At 47.6% G+C, this 25,377-nt stretch overlaps 1 protein-coding gene and 1 pseudogene across 2 annotated transcripts in view; both read right to left on the bottom strand.

Moving 5' to 3' along the window:
* mri (BTB/POZ domain-containing protein mrityu) overlaps positions 1 to 25,377 on the bottom strand; it is a 214,235-nt gene that overhangs the window by 57,177 nt on the left and 131,681 nt on the right. The gene's annotated exons all lie outside the window — the stretch shown is intronic.
* On the bottom strand, positions 16,298 to 16,472 carry LOC142565101 (U2 spliceosomal RNA; annotated as a pseudogene).

Below are 25,377 nucleotides of genomic sequence, written 5' to 3'. Positions count from 1 at the left end.
GCTCCGGTTACACCCCCCCCCCCCCCCGTCACGCTTCAACGCCTCGTGAAACGGCAGCGCGACGTTCCCTCTCACGGAAGGTGGAAATGCGGAGACACTAGGCGCCCTGCGACGAGAAGAAGAGACCTTGCCAAACAACGCTTCACAGAATGTTGTCTCGAAAAGACCCAGCTGCCTTCTTCGTTAACACCGTATTTACTCGAACGTAAGCTCTTCAGTTGCGCCGAACGCATTTGTGCAGGTGACTTGCCTTTTTTTATAGTTAAGTCTAGCGGTGGCAAGGAAAAATTAAAGAAAACCGCGATGCGCTACGCGTAGATAGAAACCTTCATTACTCGCCGCGGTAGCTTTAGTGACTATGCCGTTCCGCTTCTGAGCTCGAGGTAGCGCGTTCGATCCGCAGCCCATTTCGTGGGCGCATTTCGATGGGGGCGAAATGTATTCGCGTACGATAGTCTAACGTGCACGCGTTTAGAGAACCCTGTGTGGTCGGTTCAATTTAATCTGGAGTCCCCCACTATGGCGTGATTATCAGGTCGTGGTCTTTAAACACACGACCCTATATGACCTCCCAAATTTTTCACGCACAAGCGCCAGAATATGTATATATTTCTTGCATACGCGAATAAGGCTCCACTTCAGTTACAGCGCACTAAGTACTGTCTCGTACACACCAGCACTTTGGAAGGCACTACCATGTACGGCGGAACGCCCGACGCGCAGCGTTCTGTTATCGATGGCGAAAGAATCGTTCCTTTTTCAAGTGAAGCTTAAATTGGCGCACAAATTTCGCTGGCGATATGGTCACGCAAAAACCCAGTTGCACCAGAGCAACTGGGGGAAAAGGCGGTTTGATGAGTGAACCGCTGCGCCTGAGCGCGAGTCATTAGCAAGGATTCCAGCTGCATAGGCGCGCGCTCAAGTCACGCGCGCAACCAACCAGAGCTGTCTCGCTTCCGCCGCGGAGGGAAAGGGCTGGAATAGGTTTCGCGCGCGCTGCCACCGGCTTCGTAGCCGTTCAGTAGAGTCTCGGAAAACGGATGGGACGGCCACGCCTTGTGCGTTCTCCCGAGGAACTGGCCGCCTTCGACGAGGCGGCAGGGAGAACTCGCCCGTGAAAGGGCTCGCCGTCGGCGCACCAATCCAGCCGTTAAGGGCCGAATATAGTCCGACGTAGCGTGAGCGCGCGCACATGTTACGTCACGTTGGCGAGAACAACAGCGTCTACAGCGCGACGGACGGTTCGACGCACTGGCGCAGCTAACGTAACCGAACGCTGCCAACGCGCTGCGACGCTCACCCGCGCGCCGATAACGTCGTACTATAGACCGTTTCATCGGGCGAGGAGGATAGGGCGCGCGGAGAGCCTTTCCTCCTCTCTGGCTTGGGCGATCCGGCACGGCGCTGCTAGAAATTATTGCTGTCGCGTGCTGCGGAACGATTTCGAGATGTTTTAGATCTTACTTTGGGAAATTTACGCCATGTTCGTTCATATAAGGTCGTCAGGGAAGCCTTTCGGTGCATCAGCAACTACTGTAGGCGGAAATATGTCTTGGGGGCGCAAAAATGTGACGTGCATAATCAGCCACGGTGTACGCGCATTATCAGTCGCGGTGCGTGTATGAGTTGTTTACTATTTTGCTAATATTGATTTTAATTCAACAAAGAAAACCGGCGTCTCTGTATTACCAGCATTAAATGGTAAATCAGCTGACTGTCTGATCGATTAGCGTAGGGAGTAAAACATAAAACATACGAGCGCATGCTCGTGCACGACCAACCTAAGGCAACCACGAAACATCTGAGCGGCAGGCGCTATCAAATATTTGTGATACACTGGCATCGTTCTCACACATTTCAAGTCTAGTGTGTTTGAAATTACCATATGTCTACGCTAGCCTTGCTGCATGAGGCCCATGGCGCTGCTCAACACAGCGATGACTGCGGTTGGTGAGCCAGCACGATACATACATAAGCTGTGTGCTTCGGCATTGCCTTTTTGGCCTGTATACAGGCATAGTAAATGAGAGGGTTCGCATAAAAAGAATGCGATGGCTATTTTTGAGCGCAAAATTTCCGTAATACGTGTCAGTACGTCGTAGAGAACTGAACGAACACAACCGAAAAAAAAATTCGGTTATCATCTTATTTCTCTAAAAAACAAGTTAAACGGGCTAGCGCCGCACAACGTTTATAAATATATAACCGCTGATGCCGCATGCTTGGACCATGCGCTATATAGAACAAATATATCTGTAACCGAGCACCTACTAATGCTTAGGATGCTCGCGCAGTTCGTCAACGGTCGCTTTGCTGGACAAGCTTAATTCAGACTCTAAGGTATGCTGCTATTACTAGCCAAAACTATTCTATTCATGGGTGGAAACATCACCCATCCAACCAAGTAGTCACGCAATGTAACCTGCATCGAACAGTTTGAACGCTTGTCAAAGTATAACAGCACAGCTTCTATTGTAGCAGAACGATGCCCACGCTGTTACGATCGTCGCGTATTTTTCATGGCTCCTAAACTACAGCTTAGAAATAGAGGATAATACTGCAATAAGGTCACATTAGTGATTGGAACATTGAGAAATACACAATTCATCTCCAAGGCTGATTGTAGGCTCAAATATGCGCGCACACATCGCGCTGCGTGTTCCGTCCACCTCAACGACAGCAGAAATTCCGGCCATGACGCCTTAAACCACTTCAGCACGTCTCACAGAACCGTTTACCACGTAGAAGACGCACGTCATACTAAACAGACCGCATGACCGCGAAAACAAACGTCAGAACCTACCGCCAAGCGTATACCTGCCATGCAAAAGACCGCTTTCACCCAAGCCAGTATGGCGCTGCTCATAGGCGGCGCCACTGCGTTCACAATATGGCGGCGTCTACGAAAAAACGGTCTATAAACGCGCCTTTAGAACTGCCCGAGCCCAGGCAATCCGGCAGCAAGGAGAAGATCCCGACCTGAGAGAGCGGGAGGCCGAAGCAACCTGGCAGTACCTGCGGGCTACTAACCGTGACGAAGGTCAGGTGCACGCAGGTCAAGCTTCGCTTACCCCAATTTTGCGGTAGGTGAAGGGTTGGTGTTTCTTTTTTTCATTTCTCGCAAATGCTTGCAGCAAATGACTAACTTCTTCATGAACTTTGAGAAGGTCAGTGTGTTTCGTTATATATATGTGTATAATGCGACATGCATAAACGCGCATTAAAGCGATGTATTTTCTCAGTACATACGAGTGCGGCAGCTAGAAAACGCACAAAGCATAGTTTTACTGAATTGATCTTTATTAAGTAGAATATGCCGGGCCTAGTAATAAACTTTATCACAGTTTCGCGATCAGGGCAAAGCAATGAATGCATGCGATAGCAACAGGTTAGAATAATACACGAAGTGGAAGACTCGTAGCTGTCGTGGTAGACGTAACCTACGTGAACACGAGCTGTAGCACCAGGAGTCCTCTATTTGAATCGTGTCATTGGACAATTTATGCTTGTTACTTACAGCTGACATTTTAGCGATTTTATGACCACTCTTCCGTATCGGCTTATGTTTCAAACCTCTTTCCTAGGCCGATCCCAGAGATGGTGCGCAGCCACGCCAATAAAATTGCATCATTTTCAGGTTTGAGCTGTGCTATTGTTCCCCACTGCTAATATTAAATTTTGCGAATATTTAAGATAAAAAGTCATGCGCTAACAGTCTTATTTTAAACATTCCGAGGAATAATTTTGTCAAGAATGCAAGGCCTGGTGTGAGCAACTGTAGTGATAGAATTGTGTGGCAATATATCCAGCATGTACCGAATGTCATATAGCATGGCGTGGCCCATAACATACACATACCTAAATATATACGCAACGTCACGGCGACGCCGACGGCAAAAATTCGCTTAGAATGTCAATGTAATAACTGATATCGCAATAATATTACGCCACTGACATTCATCTGCAGTCCACAATAGTCGCGAAAGATATGACGGGGCTTCATCCATATGGCGCATGGCGCGAACGCTCCTAATACGCTCATCGCGTTGCCTTAGTCGCGTTCACGCCAGGTGCCGCCTACATCGAGTCACGCAATCGGTCTTCGTGCTCAGGCGCATTCGTCAATACGGGGGTTAATCACAATACTGCTTAGAGGCAACCTGAATGCTAAACAAGTTGCTGACACTGTAGAATGCTCGATACGCATTCTCGGTTATTAAGCCAATCGCCGAATTTTGTCTGCGTCGTTCTGCAACAACGACAATAATAATAATAATAATAATAATAATAATAATAATAATAATAATAATAATAATAATAATAAATTGGAGGACGCTTAAGCTTCGCCTTCAAGAGTGCTGTCGACCCGCCAAGGGGTGTAAGACAATGGGCTACGGCGCAGCGACTACGCGCCCCGCATCGGACGCGGTGAGCGTCGAGCAACGCAGCGTTCGGCGCGACAACGAAATGTGCGCCTGAGCAAGCGACGCACGCCTGAGCCTTAGAAACAGCTCGTTTCTAAGGCAACACCGCGTTCACTAGAGGCGCTTTTGTACCGCTTTGAAGCATCGAACTCGTGGCTCAGTGGTAACGTCTCCGTCTCACATTCCGGAAACCCTGGTTCGATTCCCACCCAGCCCATCTTGCAAGTTGTTTTTTATTCATGAAGTGCCTGCTGGGATTTATCGCTCACGGCCAACGCCGCCGACACCGATGCCGACGACACCGGCTTTTCTGCGACACGAGCTCCTTAACGCTGTCGCGTTAATAATAAAGACCAAAGTCTCTTCTTAAATTATAGGGCTTTACGTCCCCAGAACTGACCGAACTGCACAACGGTTTAACAGGGCTGCGGTAGTGGGGTACTCGGCGTTCATTTTGACTACCTGGGGAGTTCCTTTAACGTGCCTCCAATGCACGGTACAGCGGCATTCTTTTTCTTTACATTGATGGCCCACCGAATTGCGGCCGCCGCATTCGGATCTCGAGCTCGCGACCTCCTGCTCAGCAACGCAACGCCACAACCATTCAGCCACCACGACGGGTAAAAGAAGCGGCTTGGAGTCGAATACATACGGTAGATTGGGCCTAAGTCCGTCAGGCCCTCCCCAAAAGAAAACATCAGGAAATGCTTTTACATCTCGGACTTTTCCTCCGAGCTGCCACAATGACCCTCTCGCTACTACTACAGACAAGTATATAAAATAAAGGAATAAAATAAATAAACTGGGACGTGCGAGGACGCTCGGATTTGACAACCCAGATGATGTTCCGCGTCGGGAAGACGCCAACATTTTCTCCGTTGCGAACAAAACAATGCCAGAACATAAAAGCAAGAAGTAAAACCAAGCTTTTAGGATGCTCTTTGAAATACCTTTCCTCAAAGCATCCTTAGCCTACAACTGTTTTGCTTCACTTCGCCGCGTTCTCAAATGGCCACTGCCGCAGTTCAGCGAGGTGACAGGCGTGTTCTCCCTCTCTCTTTATCCTTTCCTTTTTTTTGAAGGAGATGACTTGGTCTGTGTTTGTGACGTCGCTACAACAAAGGACGTTTGCGTGTTCTCGGGAGTACGAGAGTACGACCGTAGAAAGAGGGAAAGAAAAAAAAATCAGCGCCCCTTCTCAGTCCGTGGAGATGGTCGAACAGCGAAGCTGTGTTGGTTGCACCGAGCGTTACACCATGCAAGTAAAACTACGCAAACAGTCCATATGTAAATCTGTTGTTTCACCGTTCTTTCACCTCATGTTAGCTTTTGCGCGCTTCGCGTGGTGAGTATGCTTTAGGCGCGTTTCTTTTTTTTTTTTGCGCTTTTCCCAGTTTTCTATTTTTTCCGCGTGAGGCAGGCCCTACGACGACGACGAGCCCGTTCACGAGCCAACTCTCGCTGACGTTCGCGGCGGGCAGCTTCTTCATCAGGAGCACACGCTACTCGTGGTCTTCCCATAGTTGTAGCTGGGACGGAATGTGCGGAACCACTAATCAAAAGCTCCGTATACTGGGCACTTCTTGCTGGCGCAAGTGCCGGTAGACATGCGCTCCTATTACCGCGTTTCAATCGCTGGGCACTGTTCGTTGGCCGCAAACCGTCAGCATAACATTTTTACCTTTCGCAGCAGCGCGGAATCAATCGTCGATAAATTCGATGCCGATCTGGCCCGATCACCGAAAATGCAGCGTGTGACAACCGTAAGCACAGCGAAGGATGGAAGAGCGAACGCGGGGCGCAGCGGCGACAGTGAGGAGAGCGCGAGGAAGAAAGCGCGGGAGGAGGGTACGCGCAGGCGTGAGAAGAAAAGCGTAGTGCCTCGCAAGATGGGTTCTGCGGGGACAATGGCTACGAGATGGCGCCAGAGTAGCGCACGTCAGGCATAGGGAAACAAAGCGCTGCATAAGCGGAGGTCCGTGTGCGGCGTCTGCTGTGAATCGCACCCACGCGCTGGTTCTCGCCATCTACCGATTTAGAGACAGTCGCTCCGCACTTCGCTTCGTTTGCAACGTACTGCGCTAGACAGGTTGCGCTAGACAGCCAATATATCGCGAAATGAAAACACGTATAGAGCTGCGCTCAAATTTTCTATTAGGGATTATCGTAATAATCGGTGCATTCTTTTACAGCGAATTCAGCCGTTGATGCGGAGCCTGTGCCATCGTTGTCAGACTTCACTAAAAAGCGGCCACGTGACCTAGCGGGAAAGGAAGAGGAGAGAGGAAAGGGGGAACATTCCCGCGCGACTGGCCGCTGCAGGCACTTTGCGTGTATTCGCGGACTTCTTTCACGCTCGGAAAAACTGTTATGCAGCACGTATTGAGCAGCAGAAAGCTGTATCGGGAGTTTTTCATGCCGCTTTACAATTTTCTCATTGACACTTTTCCCCTATTACTTTACAAGTTGCTTAATTAATTAAGACTAATTATTTAACTAGGCGGAATGAAAAATAATTTGAGTATCTCCACGCGACAGCAAACACTACCTTGGTTCTGTCCAGCTATGCAGCATTCGCATAAACTCTGGCTAAAGTTAGCCGGAGCAGCCTGCATATTGTAACGTGAGAAGCCGAATATGAACCGTCCGCCAAAATGCCTGGCTTCCTTCCGCTTCCTCCTCTTTTCTAGCGCCCGCCGTTCGAGTGCCCGCGTCCAAGTGCATCTCTTCATCTTCACACTCGGCCACGCTGGAATTTTCAGGCACGGCTTGCAAACACGCCACCTAACATGGAGGCAAGTTGTACAGGGAGCGCAGTCGTTGGTGAGCCGTCCAGCGCGTAACCAGCTTCTCTGGCGGGCGGCTCTGCCTGTTGCGCGCTGGTCGCAGGTCTCGCCGAAAACTGTCCCATACAGATTCTGTGCAGCGAACAGCCGTTCTGCTCAGCCGTCGCGTGCTTTTTCGCAACGTTGCCGCTGACTGATCGAGGCTCGTCGTTGAGTTCAAATCACTCGAGATTGATGAAAAAAAAAACTCAGTGCCCTTCCACTCTGTGAAGAAGGATGACCAGCGAAGCAGTGTATGCGGACCCCTTAATGGCGAACTGCACCTCTGCCGCGGGTTGGCCCGATATTGTACTATCTTCGGGATTGGCTCACGTACGGGGAGTTTTGCGTCTACACAGGGAGACGATCCTGGAGGAACTAGCCCTTAACAGCTCTGCTGTGAAATTGGTTACCTTCTTGTGTTATTTAATTAATCAATGACGACGACGAACGCGGGAGCAGTGGCACGAGCCCGTTCGAGCCGTAGCGCCGAGGAACGCCAACGAGCCAGCGAAGAAGGCGACGACTCTGGAGCCAGTCCTGATGATGATAGTCTTGTGTCTACACACGGACACGAATCTGGGGAACTCAGCTCGTACATGTAGGGAGTAACGCCGAACTCCTCAGAAAAACGCAGTCTCTCTCAATTTTCCATTACCGTCTCAGAAAAACAGCACCGAACTACCTGGCACCGCGCTTCACGTGTAGCGGCAGCGGTCGGTTCGGACGAACACTAGTGTTGTCGTCACGAGGCGCCCGACCAATCACAGGCGGAAACGAGACGCGCGAGCTGGGCGTGTCCGCTGCTGCACTTTTCGTCGAAATAAAATATATTTGCGCTTTCTTTCGCTCAATTTCGATACGATACTCGAATTCGGAGGGTTGAAAACCATTATGTACAGATGTTCACTCATTTTTTCTGGAAAACCTTTCAGCTTCCCTTTAACAGCTTCGCTGTAAAAACTGCGTGCCATGCGTGACTGGTCTTTTGTGTGCGGGCAGTTCTTTGATGACGACGACCTTCGGCGAGGCCTCCCTAAGCGCGGTGTGATGGGCCTCGAATTCGGCCAGCAGCGGTTTCTTAAAAAAGTAACTGGAACGGCAATGCAGTTCATCGGACACTTTGAAAATTGGTGTCGGAATTGGTGCTGTCCAGAGAATTCGCTCCAAGTGGATATGCCTTGCGAACTCAGCGGCTACAATTCGGAGATTGAAATATATGGCATAAGATAATTCATTTAAAGGTTAATTAACGTAATTACGTTAATTATTTATTTCAACATTTCGATTTCTCGTAGAAGTAATGGCCTCTTCTTCGAGTAATTTAGATCAATGGTTAGAATTGTGCCATCTGGCACTACGCAGAGTGTGGTGGCGTAGATAACAACCTGCCATACTGTACGGCGGACGAATACGACGCTGCCCGCGTTTCAAAGATAACTCTTGAGAAACGCTGGCGGTGTCTGCCATGGGGACCTCCTGGTGTAGCAGTGGATGAGTTCAGAGACATTCCCGAAGTCTGGAAGTTCTTCCTGTCTTCCTTTTTCTCCCTCCCAACCATTCCGAATCCATAACTCGGGCCGTTTGTCCGAACCCCAGCCGCATGTACTCGAGGCAGGGGACGATAATGACGGCTGGACAGCGAGTGAAAAAGAGAGCGGCACAAAACTGCACAGAAGAGATGAGACGATCTAAAGGGGGATGGAGGAGGGGTGAGGGAGACAGGGGAGATTGAAGACAAAGGGCAGTAGAAGAGAGAGAGACGGCGAGGGAAGCTGCGGGGAAAGCCAAAGCCGCCGGACAGCGGGGACGCCTCAGCGGACAATCCAATCTCGGCCGGTCGCGACCGCCTGCAGCTGCGCGCGCCAAGGCCATCGAAGCCGCCGTCGGCGTCGCCGCTTAGCAGAATGCACGCCGCGCGCAGACAACCGCAGACGCATTCGGAACACGGAATGAGAGAGAGAGAGAGAGAGAGAGAGGGGGGGGGGCGGCAACAAAATTTCGCAGGGCATTACAGGCGTCCGCCTTTGAATAAGGCGCAGCGGATCGCACGTTACATGCGAAACGTATACATTCAACGTCACTGTATACGCATTCTTATTGCATCTTTAAACCGTTGTATACGGGTATTCGTACATACCCGCCGATTGCCCAGCCCCGAATGCAAGCAATGTTACTTATGCGGGCTGGATAACGAACATTGATAGGAGCGCATGAAATAGAGATTAGTATAATAATTTGTTGTAATAATATCATGTTTGTGCAGTGGGTGCGACGGATCGATGGCGCATCATGTCGCACTGTGCCAGGTTCCAGACCGAAGCTACCTCTGCAGGTCACACCCTCCCGAACTTCAAAGTGCAGCGCAGTCTACAGGCAAGGACACTCAACTATGGGCCGTCCAGCAGGCCCGGGGTGCGCTCGATAAGCACGAGCGTCGCGACCCACCACAAGCGGGCCGAGCTGGTGTAGCGCAGAGTAGGGCGCAAACCCTGGGACGACGTTTGGCCAACGTCAAGACGCGTGGTTGCCGGCATTTAATAACGTTATTCCTGTCCTATCCTACAATCATTTAGGGCTGAATGGTGGAATCGTGTAAAGCCACACTGAAGAGTAACGCAAATTACTTCGAAACGGGCCCTCGCCAAGCTTCTTGCGCATCCATTCGGCGGGAAAATTTTCATTATTATCGCACAAAATAAATGCAAAATTTCTTGAATTTCACCGCCAGAAATGAGTACCGCTATGTCGAACCGACTCGCAAGGGTGCATGAACGGGCATGTTGCTAATGTAGCATCTTTGTTAAGCAGCGCGACCACCTACGTACGTGGGAAGCAAGAGAATTAAGTGACAGAACAGCGCTCTTTACTGTCGCTTCCCTTACGTTTACACGCAGGTTGTCGGGCTGCTAACCAAAATAAGTTAAAGTGGTGTCGCAGATCCCAAGACATCCTCTCTTGTTCTTCTGTAAATTTCGTGAAAGATTATAAAATAGAAATGTCCGCGGTTGAGCCTTTCATTCCTTTAGGAATAGCACGCAGTTACTTTTCACAGATAAACGCCTAACGAGACACCGGCAGACGGCGCTGCTTAAATCTGTGACCTCACGGAGAACTGCTCTTGCGGGAACTTCTCAAGGCGGCGTTACTATTGGCCTTCACTTTAAAACGCACAACGTATCATTCTTGGTACGCTGGATTTAATACCGAAATTACGCAACATACGTGCATGCACAGCTGACCGCAAGGCCCACCGTAGCGCTTTAGATATGCTGGACAGAAGTTTTAGTGCGCTCAGTCCCGGAAACTAATTACTACACTGCTCTAAATCAAATAATACTTGTTTATTTTAGGGACGAACGCACTTTCTACGGGCCAGTAATAAACGCTAACAAGAAATCTCATTTTCCGATAACGTGAAATGGTCTATGTGCTGGGCTCTGTTAAGCATTGCGGTGTTAACGTGAACAGATGCTAACAGCATATTATCTGACTGACAAGAACAAGACATTAAGGGAAAAATAAGAGTACAGCCCAGGCTCATTGGTCAATGTAATAATTGCGTTACGACAGAAGCTAAGCTGTATGGGTCCCGGCGCAGACTTCACGAAAGCTCGCAGTAAAAGGGGCTTTCGCTGAAACGACTCCGCGCAAGCTTCACCCGCTATCGAGTCCGAGAAATCGATCGCGAGAAGCACAGATTAAGAAAAAAAAAAAAGAAAAGCGGCACCAAAATATCGTCGCAGTGTGAGCGCATGCATGCCTCGAGGGCTCCCACACTGGTCCGCGCAGCCCCCTCGCAAACGACAAACAGCGCCGGACAAGCCGCGACAGAGTTTGTTGTTGTTACGGCACCTCCGCCAGAAACTTTCACGGTCGGCAGCACGCGGTTCGTGCGTATATATATATATATATATATACATCTGTTGTATCTCGTTAGCGAGCCTCACCGCGTGTACAGGCGTGGCATATACACCGCGAGAAGAACGGGGTGAACAGTGCGCCTCAGCCCGCGCGGTTATTCAAGCAGCCCGGGCCATCTGTGCCTATGCACAAGTGCCGACTATTGGCAGCGATCCGACCGTAGTCCGAAAGTTTCGCGCATGAACGCGGTTTGTCCCTCTCTGCAATGGGATAGGAGCAGCAGCCATAAACAGCAGCCGCCGCCAGAAGAGCGCCTCCCTCCCTCACCTCAGCGCCGTACCTCGCGCGCGACAGGAGAGGGCGCGCATCCGGCCCGCCTTCCTCACTCGCACACGCGACATTGAGACGCGTTCGCCGGCTCACCCTCGCATTCACTCGCAGGTCGAGTATATGGCGTGCGGCAAAGATTTTATCGCCCCTAGATTTTACACGTAACCTCACGCCGACGGCAGAAATGCGCGTGGAGTGTAGACATAATAGTTATCACAATAAAATAAACCTACGAGGACACCAAAGCACTTGAGTTGTGAATGCGAAAGCATTAACGTCCTAAAAAACGCCGCTGTGTTCTGCTTCGAGTTTTGCGCTGCGAGTAATGTACCACAACGGTACATGCTGCCCGAGCAAGCAAGCAGCAGCAGCCGCCTGCAGTGCCAACGCCGCGTGCCACCAACATCCTGCGCGACGAGACCGAGGAAGAAGCAGCAGCCACCAAGGCCCAGAGGCACGACCAGCAACTAAGCCTGGTGGCCGTGACAGAGAGAGAGAGAGAGAGAGAGAGCGAGAGAGAGGTTCGGACAGGGCGCCAGGGTCCAATAGAGAGACGGCGCCATCCGCAAGCGCGCGTGACGCGAATGTCTCGCGGACGACAACCGTCTCGCCCCGTGACGTCGCGCCGTCTTAACTGCCCCGTCGAGGAGCGCTGCTGACGTGGCGTCGTGGCGATGCCCTTTCCCTTCACGCCACACCTGGCGCGCTATCGCCCTGCAGGTGTCCCGTTTCGCCCACTCTGCTGCTCCGTCGAGGCGCACTCGTGAGGTGCCGTTGCAGCCAACGGGAATTTAGGTGGCGTTTCGCTATAAAGACGCCGGCTTTTTCGCTGGATGCTTTCATTTATAAACGAGGAAAAAAAATTAATGTTACCTGTTCACGATTACGGCACTGCCGCAAATTTAGGCTAACAGCGAATTAAAGCACGCGTGGTTACTGCAATGACAGCGCTTCATCCGGTTGAGCTGTACGCCACCAGCGCCACCGCTCACGTTTACGTCTCCACTAACCTATCTCTCGCTCTAGTTAGAATTTTACCTTATCCGTAAAAGTATCACCCGGTGGAGGAAGGAAAGAGCTAGAGGACGGAGCACTACATCACGCAGACAGTATACGGAAGCTCACTCCCGGTGAAATAATGGACAAGGTCCGAGAAATCATTCAGGGGAGCAGCCGGTGAGTATTGCGATAAAGCCCAAATTCGCTGGCGGCCATAACAAACAACAATGCTAGTCCTTATCACCGATAACGAGATAAATGACATCTCATGAGTACGGTATGCACAAAAGCGCGTTTACAAATTCGTCGGTGATTGGCGAGGAGAGAATCTCTCTCTCTCTCTCTCGCCGGCTGCGTTGGGCGCAGCGCCTCTCGGCGCTGCCTTGGCGCAGATAAAATTTTCATTCTGCGGTGTTACGTGCCAAACCAGGATGTGATTATGAGGCAAGCCGTAGTGGGGCACTCCGGATTAATTTAGATCGCACGGCGTTCTAAACAGTGCACCCGATGCCCGGTACACGGGCGTTTTGGGATTTCACCCCGGCCCATTGTGCCCCGACTGACCGCTCGAGGCACTTGGCGTGTATTCGCGGGCTTCTTTCACGCTCGGAAAAAACTTTTATGTAGCACGCATTGAGCAACACAAAACTGCAGCGAGAGTTTTCTACAAGTTTGTCACTGACACTTCTAATCTATAATATTTGAGTTGATTAATTTGAGTTCATTAATTAAGACTATAGTTCTGTAAATAGGCGGAATGCAAAAAAGTACTCCGAGTAAGCGACGACGACCAACATTAGGCTCCGTTCTGTCCAGCTATGTGGCATTTGCATATTATTTAAATCTTGGAGCACGACATATTCGAAACGCCCTGCGTACGCACGGGCGCCAAACCAGCAGTTCTCAAGGATCTCTCTTTATTTCCAGTTCGCCGTTTGTTCTGCTTGCGACCTCGGCTTCTGGGAATAGGTCCCAGCAGCGACATTCTCTACAGTGCGCGCCTCACGTGCTCAAATGGGCGGCACACGTCCAGGGTCTTAAAGCACATTGGGTGCTCTCTCTCTTGCAGGGCAGGCAATCCAGTCGCGAAGACTTGGTTAAACGGCCACTCCGGCTATTTTTCGATGTCCACTGATGTTAATAAAACTTCGCTTACATGTTCTCTTTTGCAATCCGATTATCTTTGCCAAATCACATGGCTGCAAGCTGTTTAGCTTTCCTGAATATGAACTTGAACGAAAAAAAAATTGGTTACGTTCCGGGCCCATGACTTGCTACTGGCTACCCTGTGTTTGCGACGTCAGAGTCACCCCACTGTCGCCGAAATCGTCGCTTAAATCGCCGTTTGTCTAGTTCGGAGACCTTGTAAAAGCTGCCTGCGTCGTCAGGAGACATTGTCAGTTTCGCTTCTTTGGTGTTAGCGCCACGTGTACTGCGTGTATACATTACGGTAGTGTAGGACCTGACGTCATTCACTCATCGTTACAACACACGGAGCAGCTACCCGTTTCGGTATCTCGTTTATCGGTTATTTAAAAATTATTCATGAAGTTCTAAGCAAATTCAACCACTAATCAAGTGAAAGGACCGTCGATACCATTTGAAAATGACAATAAACCAATGTGGTTAAAAAGAACGCCGGAGCTGCCCTTTAACCTCCCTGCATTTCCATCTTCTCTCTTTCTCTTGGGCGCCTCTCTGTCCGTGACTGAGACAGCGGCCCGTTTGCCGGACACAAGCTTTCGCACAGCGCATGCGCAGCTCTGCATGTATGGCACCGAGGCGATTCATTGGCAGAGGCTTAGTTCTGAAGCCAGAGAGGCCTTGGCTAGCACCAAGCTACGCCGCGGCCGAGCACTTCGCTTTCAAGAAATCACGCGAAGGAAGTGTGATTCATAATTTCTTCCTATAGTTCGCGTTTCATTCGGACGCAATAGTACGTACGCTCACATTCCGCTCCGGTCCAAAACGCGGCCACCTCAACCAGCCGTCGAAGCCGGCGACGATTTAATCGGGAGCGCGACGCCACAGCCGCACAGCAGCCGCCGGGGGTAAATGGCGCACTCCGGACGAAGTCGTGCCAGCCAACTGCACGCTTCGGCTAATCACGTGCAGCGCGATGCATTATTAAGAGCAAGCTTAAACTCGGGCCCAACTTCGACGCGGCCTCTATTCAAATACATGTAAAACGCAAAAACGTCTTCCTGAGATAACCCCTGAACCGATTTTAATGAAATTTGTTGCATTCGAGAGAGAAAGTTCAATTCCTGTGACTGTTGAAGCGGAATTTCCATTTATTGCTTGAATTTTGTTAAATAGATTTGCAAGAATTCGAAAGTTTTAACAAAGTAGAAGCACGACGTTTACAATTTAATAGCTTTGCATCAAGAACATATTACGGTTCTGTCAACTGCATCCATCAGATCATTGAAAGCGGACAAATCCGTTGTCATTCTACATCTTACGTGAATTTGTTACGTTGTTTACAAGGGTTCTGCAAGAGCTCTATTTCCATACTACGACATTTGGTATTCCTCTGTAACATATTAATCTTGTCCGCTTTTGATGTACTATTAGATGCAATTCACAGAATTGTATTATCATTTTTAGTGGCTGAGTTACAGAGTTGTAAACTTTAGAGTCTCATTTTCTGAAAATTTCCGATATTTGCTAAATTTAATAAAAAATTGACAGCCTAAATCAAAAATTCTAAACAACGAGCCACTAGATTTCACGTTCTTCTTTTAAATGAAACAAACCTCGCCAAATTTCGTGCAGTGGCTGCCGAGAAAAACAAATTCTCCTCTTATATGTATTTAGGTAGGAGCACCCGAGCTAAAGCTTCCTCTTAAGAGGAAGCTTTAGCTCGGGTGCTCCTACCTAAATACATGTAAAAGGAGAATTCGTTTTTCTCGGCAACCACTGCACCAAATGTGACTAGGTTTCTTGCACTTAAAAGACAAACCTAAAATCTAGTGACTGTTGTTTTCGAATTTTTGAGTTAGGTCGTCAATTTTTTATTAAAAATTGGCAAAAATCGGAAATTTTCAAAAAACGAAACTATCAAGTTTACAACTCTGTAACTCAGCCACTAAAAATGATAATACAATTCTGTGAATTGCATCTAATAGTACATCTAAAGCGGACAAAGTTGATATGTTACACATGAATATAAAAAAATTTAATTATAGGAAAATACAACTTTTGCAATACCGTTGTAACCAACGTAACAAATTCACGTAAGATGTAAAATGACATATTGAATTTGTCCGCTTTGAATGATCTAATAGATGCCGTTTACAGAACAGCGATATCAATTTTTGATGCAGAGCTATGAATTTGTAAACTTTGTGCTTCTATTTTTTTCAAACGGTCAAATATTTGAAAATCGTTTTAAGAAAATTCAAGCCCTAAATCGAAATTCGGCTTCCAACAGTCACTAGAATTGAACTTTCTCTTTCAAATGCAACAAATTTCATCAAAATCGGCCCAGGGGTTATCTCATAAAAACGTTTTTGCGTTTTACATGTATTTGAATAGGCCGCGTCGGAGTTGGGCCCGAGCTAAAGCTTCCTCTTAAGATGAAGCTGCAACCCCGAAGGGCGCCGAGGGCTCGCATAAGTGTCGAGCGGAGCAGGCAAGGCAAAATTTCACACCACGTCACGACTTTCGTATGCCCTCAATATACCATCGCCAAATAACGTCAATTAACGCAAACAGCCCACAAAGCTTCCCTTGCATCGATTCAGCAATATGCAAATATGCATTGATCTGCATTTCTTTCTTTTTTTTTTTTTTTGCAGCGAAGCTGAGTATGGCTAGACTTCCGTGCACTGTTTCATGTGCGCGTGCAAAAAACCGTGGGCCGATCCCGAAGATAGCGTGACCGGGCCGACCCGCAGCGGAGGTGAGGCACCACTTGAAGTACACAGCCAATCTTCAAAGATAAGCTTATAATACCTCGGGTCCAAATACAACCCGCATTAGATATTAAACTGATAACAACAAATACTGCACTTTGACCAGCGTCAGTCCTTTGTACGTTCGCACCACCCTCTCTTTGTCAGCGTTCCAAGCGCTTCCGTATCGACTTTCCTTCCGCTCTCCCGTGGTGGTGGTCCCGCCGAAAGGTCACGCGTGTCCAGTTTCCTCCGGCTCTCCTCGGTGCGGTGGTTCCGCCATCCGCGGGAATGTACAAAGAAAAAAAAGTCGGGAAATGAGTTCGTACCTTTGTTCAAAATTCTGTGTCACCTCTGTGTCGTGTGCTAAACAGCTTCGCTGGTTATCCACCTACACAGAGTGGAATGGCTGATGATTTTTTGTTTTTTTTTTTTGTACTACACGTTTTGCCACGAAAGGGTCTATCTGTATACATGTTTCTTCTGGGCGAAAAACAGTTTCTTAACTAAGCGCCCTGTAAAGAAATGGTAATTTTTTTTGCTTGGTTTGGTGAGTTTTACTTCGCGCATTAAATTCCTCCTTAATGAAATATTAATCTTCGCATTTGTCTTGTAACTGCCGTTATTATTATTTTCTGTGCGTTGTGTCGTTTCTTTTTCTTTTATTGCACATTTATGTTTTGAACACTGTATCCTTAACATGTATTTTTCTCCCCTATCCTCTACAATGTACTACTCAACATTAAGAGCGTTACAATAAATAAATAAATAAATAAATAAATAAGTAAATAAATAAATAAATGCATCAGCAGCCTCGCCTTCGAAGCGCAGTCGAAATTGAAAATAATTTTCGCCGAATTCTCGCACGCACCGGCGTCCTGACGAAACCTACACTGACGGCAACCGTTGCGAGCGCATTTGGGACACATTCCACGGGAAGAAAGAAAAAAAAAAGAACGGCAGAAGATTAAGCGAACGCAGCGTCACTAAAACTGGCCCCGAAAAAACACCGACCGAAGGAGTTACGAAAGCGACCGCAGAACCCCTCGCAATGCACAGTTCGGCTTGAGAGACAGAGGGCGACAGCAGAAAAAGAAAGATGGCTCGAACGCCGGCGCAGCCACCAACGCCTGCGGCGTTTGGAAACCGCGCACAGCAACAACCCCGCAGTCTTACCCCTCGCAATGAGGTGTGCAGCGATCGAGGTGCGGGGCGGGGGTGGCACGGGTGGGCTTGCCGTGCGGTGTAGCCCACAGCCTCCTCCACTCCCGTGCCGGGCCAACGTCGTTAACGCGGTAACAACCGCGCCACGCAACCGTGCGTACCGCAGAACGGCGTGCGCAGCGTGTTCCACGAAAAGAAAAAAAGAGGAAAAAAGAAAGAAAAAAGGGAAAAGGAGGAAAAAGAAAGGGGGGCGGGATGCGCAAAACAAACAAACCACTCGTCGAACCAAAACAGACGATCTAGACGAGACGACGACCGAGCTATATCGGGTCGTTACGCCACGAAAAGAACGCTGCCGTCCAAAGCGCGATGCTCCGCGCTGAATCCCCGCTAAAAATTACAAGAACGCACACCAGCGGATGCTGTTGAAACGCGACGGGAAGCTCCGAGCAGCTTTGACCTCGACTTTGACCTTAGCGGCGAAACGTTCGTAGTCGCTAAGCTACGCGGAGGGGAGAAACACCAAATTAATTTAGACAGATAAGTTGATCTTTCAAAAACAACGATTTTCGTAAAGTTCGCGGTAAAAGGTTGTTTATACTAGAAGACGGAATGAACGTCAAAGTCGAACTTGCTGAATGTCGCGCGGAAACTGCGGAGCCAGTATTTCAGTGACCTCACTGATTTCGACTTCCGATTTTTTTTTTTTTTCGCATTTTGGGCAGTTCATCGGCTAAATGTTTTGGGCGCTTGAATAAAAGTTCAGTCCTTTCCAAACTTTTTTTATTGCTCATTTTCTTCTTGAGCACCCTTAGCCATGCAACCGACATATTATACCTGCAGTAAGTCAAACCTTTGCCGCCTACTGTCATAACTTGCCCGTCGCTGTCCCAACAACGCGTGACTGATCCTTTAGGATATGCTTAACGATGTGTGTAAATTGGAATATAAGTAAAACTTACCCTTGTGTAATACGATCGATTAAGCACAATAAACTGAACTTTATGTATTATCGAACAAAAACGTAATTCACCATTACCGACAAGACGTTAACCGAGATTGAGGAGACGGCATTGAAATTCCCATCGCCAACCACAGAATCATGGCTTCGAATATCAGGCAGCCTTCGGTCAAACTAACTACATCAAACGTCGACCCGAACATCCTGAAGTGAATAGAATGCTTCCTGACTAGCCGTACTGAACATGTCATAGTTAATAGTTGTTCCTCACACCCCTCAATCTACCTCAACGACCTTCGAGATAAACTTCACTCTTCTATACAAATTATTTGCTTATGAATGTGTCATGTACCGTGGTATAATAAATAAAAATGATAACTACCTTCTTCGAACAAATTTTGACCCTACGTCTAACTGATTTAGCACGTGGCTAATGACCCCCAAACCAGCCAAGTGCAAAAGCCCGACAACCTCGCGTTCTTCAAACCCTTTTGAGCATTTTTTACTACAACGTCAATGGAACCAACTCGAACACGTTAGCAGTTATAGGTACCTTGGTGTTCAAATAACCAACGATTTGTCCTGGCACTCCCAAATAACTTACATGCTAGGAGTGCTAGTCGTACGTTGGGTTACATACGCCGAAATTTTTGTCAAGCTGCCACACGCCTTAATGCTATATCGAACCTTACTTAATTCGTCCAAACCTTGAACACGCTTCAGCCATACTCAACTCCCAACCCAAGACCCAACTCAAGCTACGCTAATTAATATCTTAAAATCCGTTCAGAACCGATCACTTCGTTTTCTTGATACCTGTGATCGCACTGCCAGCCTCAGATTGATGAAGTAAACTCTCCTGGGCCTCCCACTTTTCCTTAAGATTTTTCTCTTTTCATAACGAAGCACTGCGTCAGTAGTTTACCACGCGACCTACATAGTCTCCATCTCGTGTTGATCCCCCATATAATACAGACATTCTTATCTGCTGGACTAATCTGTATTTAACATTGTTATTTTGGCGAAGATAAGTAGAGAGTGGAATCAACTTTTCCCCCCCGTCGTTGCCACGCAAGACGGGACTTCTTTCAAGTCTGCAACCACTGACCATTTTCTAAAGTAGCTGCAATTGTGATATATAATGATAACAGGAAGTTATCCAATCGGGGTTAGACTGCTTTCTAAGACGTACTGGTAATGTACTAAGTTATACAATTGGGGGCTAGGCTTCTTGCAAGAAATAAAGAGCCGCAATGGGAAGCACACGTGTGGCGCACTAAGGCGACCTCCTCACTGAGGCGCAGCGGTACACGCTTCTTCTCAAGTGGCGTACTTGCGCGGCCGCATGCCGCAAGAACAGCGTGTACGCACCACCATCGCTCCCGGGCACTCCGACTGTGACGTCAATGGGCAGAGCGCGCGCTCCCGCTCGTCTGCGCAACAACACCTGGCGCGACGGCAATTGCCGAACTGAACGTCCGGCAGACAACCAGGACTGCCTACGTGTGGGAACGCGGAGGCATCATACCGTTTGTGCAGACTTCGGAACGTCGTCAACGCGCTCATTTTATGCACCCACGAGGTGGCGCCACCACCTCCGAACCGTCACTTGCGCCGCCCAATGATGCACGCACTAGTCAGCGAGATGGCTGCGACGTGACATGCGCGATAAGGCACGAACTAGGCCCACCTTCAGTAAACCAGAAAAGCGAAGCAGTCGTGGCTTCGGGGAAGCGTGCTGGCACCGCACCCCGGACGGTTCGGGTTCGATTCCCACCGAAACGTACAAACCTTTCTATTCAAAGCCAGTAATTTACTTTGTTTACAGGAACCACCTTGAGAAATGTGACGTCAAGCATTTCTGACGCGTATTTTTCTTTTAACTTTTCGCGGCGTCGGACATTTTTATTCACGCCGCAGTTTCGCCATAGTCACCGTCAACACAGGCACCTAAGGCTTGAGCCTTATTAAATAAATTAACGATTACTAATGACCGTAGCGATCGCGTAACGCCTCTTAGAAGCTATGCTTCCTCCGTTCGCATAGGCTATTTGCTACGGCGCTGTATGGTGTTGGGCTGCTGAGCACGAGGTCGCGGGATCGAATCCCGGCCACGGCGGCCGCATTTCGATGGGGGCGAAATGCGAAAACACCCGTGTGCTTAGATTTAGGTGCACGTTAAAGAACCCCAGGTGGTCAAAATTTCCGGAGTCCTCCACTACGGCGTGCCTCATAATCAGAAAGTGGTTTTGGCACGTAAAACCCCAAATATTATTATTATTATTATTATTATTATTATTATTATTATTATTATTATTATTATTATTATTACGGCGCTGTATATGCACAGGGAAGGCCACGAGCTCTAGTAGTACTCGCTATCATGCAGTGCTGCGTTCGGTCGCTACAGATGGCTGAACTGCGTCGGCGACAACACAGCTGACCTCAGAAACACATATCAGGCCCACGAGTTAGCAAAGGCTAATGCCCCAACCACTGGCACGCGCCGAAAGCTTCGGCGCGCGCTGGCAAGCGAACGCGTCGCTTCGCTTCGGCTGGAGGGAAAGGGCGCGCAACCACTGGAGACAAGCTCCGACGCGCGCCGAAGCTCGCTCCTCGGCTGCGGCGCACTGTTGCTGGACTATTCCGTCTTCATCCGTCAAAGTCCGGCCTAAAACAGCCTGCTGTAAACTAAGCTTGAAACAATAAGGCTGTGATCTGTATGTGCTTTTAGATACCAAAAACACGTTTGCATAATGAATATACACCTGCCGCAACAGTTCGTTTTTATTTTTGAAGTAACAATAGTGTACAAAATATCGACATCAGCGCTCGCGCGTCGTCTGTCTGCAAGATCGCTTTGCAAACACCTGCACGACGATGCCATATATCAAAAACTGTTGTACCATTTCATTTTTTGGTAGCTTATTGCACAGCCAACTATGTAAGAATTAGGCGTGCAATGGTATAACTGAAAAAAAATCTGTGTTGGAAATATTGCCACGTAGTAGTGACGGTAAATAAATAGTGCCGGCTCAATGGCAACGATAGCGGCGAGCAATGTCGGCAATCGTAGAAAATCTCATCTGCGGGTCAAGCGCGTCGGTTTGCATACGTCAGTCGTCGAAAGTTGGCCTATTCGCTGGTGCCCGCGCGCCTTCCAGAAACTACAACACAATTCGTGTCACGTATGCAATCAGATTAGCAAGGTTCGTCGACAACAGACAGAACCATCGATAACATTCGCGAAACTTCCGATACGTTCAGGCGCATCCTGCACCGAGCGATAACGTTTTAACATTTTTTAGCCGGTGAAATACGGTAACCGGATACAGATAAAGCATCCGTGTCAATATAATTATGCTTGTTGGTGCATGAGAGAAACGTGAAAAAGTGGCTTCTGAGAAAATCAGCAAAACAGAATTGAAACACCTGTAGCACTCACAAAAAAAAAAAAAAACTAGAATAGCTAAAATGTATGTAATTCGTATCTTGTCTCCCCCCAGTTCTTGATTCTGCCAAATCTAGCCCATGGAGCACCTCTATTATTCTAGGTTGTTTTGATGCATCAACACCACATCTGGAGGCCTTCACATTGAGTTTATTGCTACAAAACATTTTCACAGTGTAAGGGCCATGTTCTATTGTAACTGGTTTCCACATATCAAGTTTGCCTTTCTTTACATTAATGAAATGACATACCGTCAGATAATACAAGCTTGAGAATTAGAGGGTTTTAATAGGAGTCTTTCGTTGCCCTTTGCCAAGTCATACTATTGAAGCACTTATTCGCATGCATGGGAGCAGCTCATTTGCATAGTATAAGAAATATATAAACAGGTTATTTTCACAATTTATACACTTCGTCACCACAAAAAGAAAAATTGCAGTTTATTGTTTTCAGCCTGCTATGATGTCTTGACTGAGAAAGATATATTCAATTTGTTCTGCGAGGCACGCAATAATTGCTGTGGCATATTTTATTGCACAAAACTGCATACAGTAGCCAGCCATTATTAAAACTCAGAAGAAATTAATAGCACAATGCATATGATCAGGCACATAGCATATTATTGCACTTTCCTAATTCATGCCAGAACGACGACCACAGGCGTCCTTCTCTAACAAGGTCAGCATCCATCGTGCCTCCTAACCTCCCTACCTTTCATTTATCATTTTCTCTCTCTCTTCTTAATTCATGCCCTTTTTTTAATTGCACAAAAGCTACTGCACTAAAATAGTATACTAGTACATACTTAAAAAGCACAATTTTATACTACGATAATAATCAATCATTCAAATTTTCATTGTAGTGCCCAGGAACAGCTAGAGAGCCTTTGTACTGGTGCACTTAATGAGCTTTAAGGAATGTATAATGTCATGGACCACCTTATACAGGAACAAAAGGTGCGATTAATTAAGACTTGAATCTAGAGGTGCGAGTTGAAGTATATTTGAGAAGGCTCAACTGTGGTTGCCAGAATGGCAAAAGTGGTGCTTGAAGATAGACATCATTTTATTCTGGATGCGTTCAATGAGGTCAGAAATAGATTTGCTCATTGCACCCCCCTCCTACAGAGGCATACTCTAGTAGTTGGAGGCACACAGCAGAATTTCAGAAACACAACAGGTGAGTGGAAATCATGCAATATACGGCATGCAATTCTAAGAGCGTGAAGGGCATGTTGTGTAATTATCTATGTGAAGAGAAGAAGCTTAGCATTTTGTCGAAGTACACACCAAGATCTTTCATTTCATCGACCCTAAGGAGTGGAGCATCACGTAGGGTGTATCAAAATTTCACATGGTGCGTTTTGTGCATATAACTTAATGCCGTAGTGTTGGAAGCATTTAAGAGTACTTATTTTTTCTGCACCAGTTTGAGAGTGAAAAAATGTCTTTTTGGAAGTCGATGCAGTGGTGAACACTGTTGACAGTCTGAAATAGTTTTTAAGTTGTCGGCCCACAAAGTCATGCTGTTCATTTATTAAAACGCTCTTAGCACTAACAGAAAGCGAGGAATCCCATATCGATTCAAACACCTGACGCACTGAAGAGGATAGATATAGGTCGGCAGTTAGTAACTGCACATCCAGCACCTGATTTGTGCATGGGCAATGCTCATGCTACCTTCCGAGTGCTAGAAGAGGTACTAGACTTTAGGGAACTATTGAAGATGCTTGTGAGAATGAGGAACAAGTATGCTTCCATACGTCTTAACCCTTTCAGACACCACTTTATCCCGTTGATTGAAAAGTTGCTTTCACCACATCTCTTGCATACTCAGAATCGTAGAAAGTGTACAGCTACAGCAAATATTAAGAATTTTCAATTGTTTAGCGAGTTTTGTCAAGTTTACAAAATTTCGACTCCATGCGAAAACTCACTACAGGAACACAAAATATGAGAACATGTACTATATCGTGTTTTGAAAAGCTTGAAAAGCACTTATCCAGCCACTTGACAATTATGCCTGGTGCACGACATTGTAAAAAACAATGAAAGAAGTGAACTCGCTACATACAACGTACTGACACAGAGTAACAACACCCAGCCGTCTACCTTCCCACTCATTTTGTTAAAACATTCTGCACGTTATTCAAAATTGCAGCACAGTTTTAATAATAAGTGTTTCAAGATGTATGAAACACATTTTAAATACCATTACTTTCATCAGTGCTTTTGCTATTGATGCACGCTCCTGCTGTGCCCAATTGTGTAGACAGCGTCTCAAAGGGTTAAGCTCTGTGGAGGAAATACCATCAGCACCACAAGAAAGGGAAAGTTTAAGGCAAAGTTTAAGGCACTTCATATACTTGGAAACGAGGTTTTCATTGACTGTTAGCATACACTGCGCCATACTGAGAAGGAAGGTTACTTGAAGCATATTTCACACCATATAGCAAACAGAAATGTTCTGCAAAGGCATCAGCAGTGTTCGAGACAACACCACTATTTTCATGAAGAAGACGTACATCTTTGGCACTCTTTTTAGAAGGGAGAGCCCACAAAGCTCCAGAAATATTTTGAATTATGTGTCACGCTGGCTTCAACACAATCAACGTGGTCAAAGTGATGATTCTAATAATAACAATAATAATAATAACAATAATAATCTTAGTGGTAACTTGGCACACTGGACTAAAAAGAAGGCTGATGCCTGTATGTTAGAGCATCTGATAACCAGCCATCTAGAGCAGGAATTTGCAGGATGCAGAAGACACTTCCTTCCTCTCCATGTGCACACACACTTGCTCAATAACACAGCATGGCACACACGCACACATTTCACAGGTGCACAACACACAGGAGTGCCATTTCAGTCTGGTTCCAAGGAAGGAGAATCCAAATCGCCAGGGGGGTGGAGAGAAAGCTCTGCATGCCAGATATAATCATGGAGTTGTGGTGTCGGGCCATAGAGGCACGATGAGGGCTCAGACTGTGCTGACCACTTGTTCAGACGAACTGAAGAAATATTAGTGCTGTCCAGAGAGTCGTCAAGCACCCTGCAGTATAGACTAGTGCAATGTTGCGCTGGTATTGCAGGGTGTGCTACTTGAGGGGTTTGAGGCAATCCTCGAAGGCTGGCATGAGCTTGTGACAACCGAAAAGACGGGAGTAAAGGGTGCGTATTGTCCGGCGCTGAACAAGCTTGAGTTTGTTAGCGTCGCGAGTTTGGTACGGGAACTATACTGATGAGCAGTAGTCAAGTCGTGACAGAATGATAGAAGTGTAGAGTGCTCTGAAAACCTTAGGTCATCAGGGAAGGGAGACACGCGACACAAACCCAAGAAAGGGCCGGTGCTTACATACAGTGCTGGTGACATATGCGGAAGAGTTGAGAGAACAGCTAAATGCTACACCCAGAATGGGAAGGGCCCGAACAGTCTTTATAGAAGTGCCTCCAAGGA

This window comes from Dermacentor variabilis, chromosome 11 (genome assembly GCF_050947875.1).
Source record: "Dermacentor variabilis isolate Ectoservices chromosome 11, ASM5094787v1, whole genome shotgun sequence".
In the NCBI taxonomy this organism is placed as follows: domain Eukaryota; kingdom Metazoa; phylum Arthropoda; class Arachnida; order Ixodida; family Ixodidae; genus Dermacentor; species Dermacentor variabilis.
Note: the sequence above shows the minus strand (reverse complement) of the source record. Positions and strands in the feature narration are given on the sequence as shown.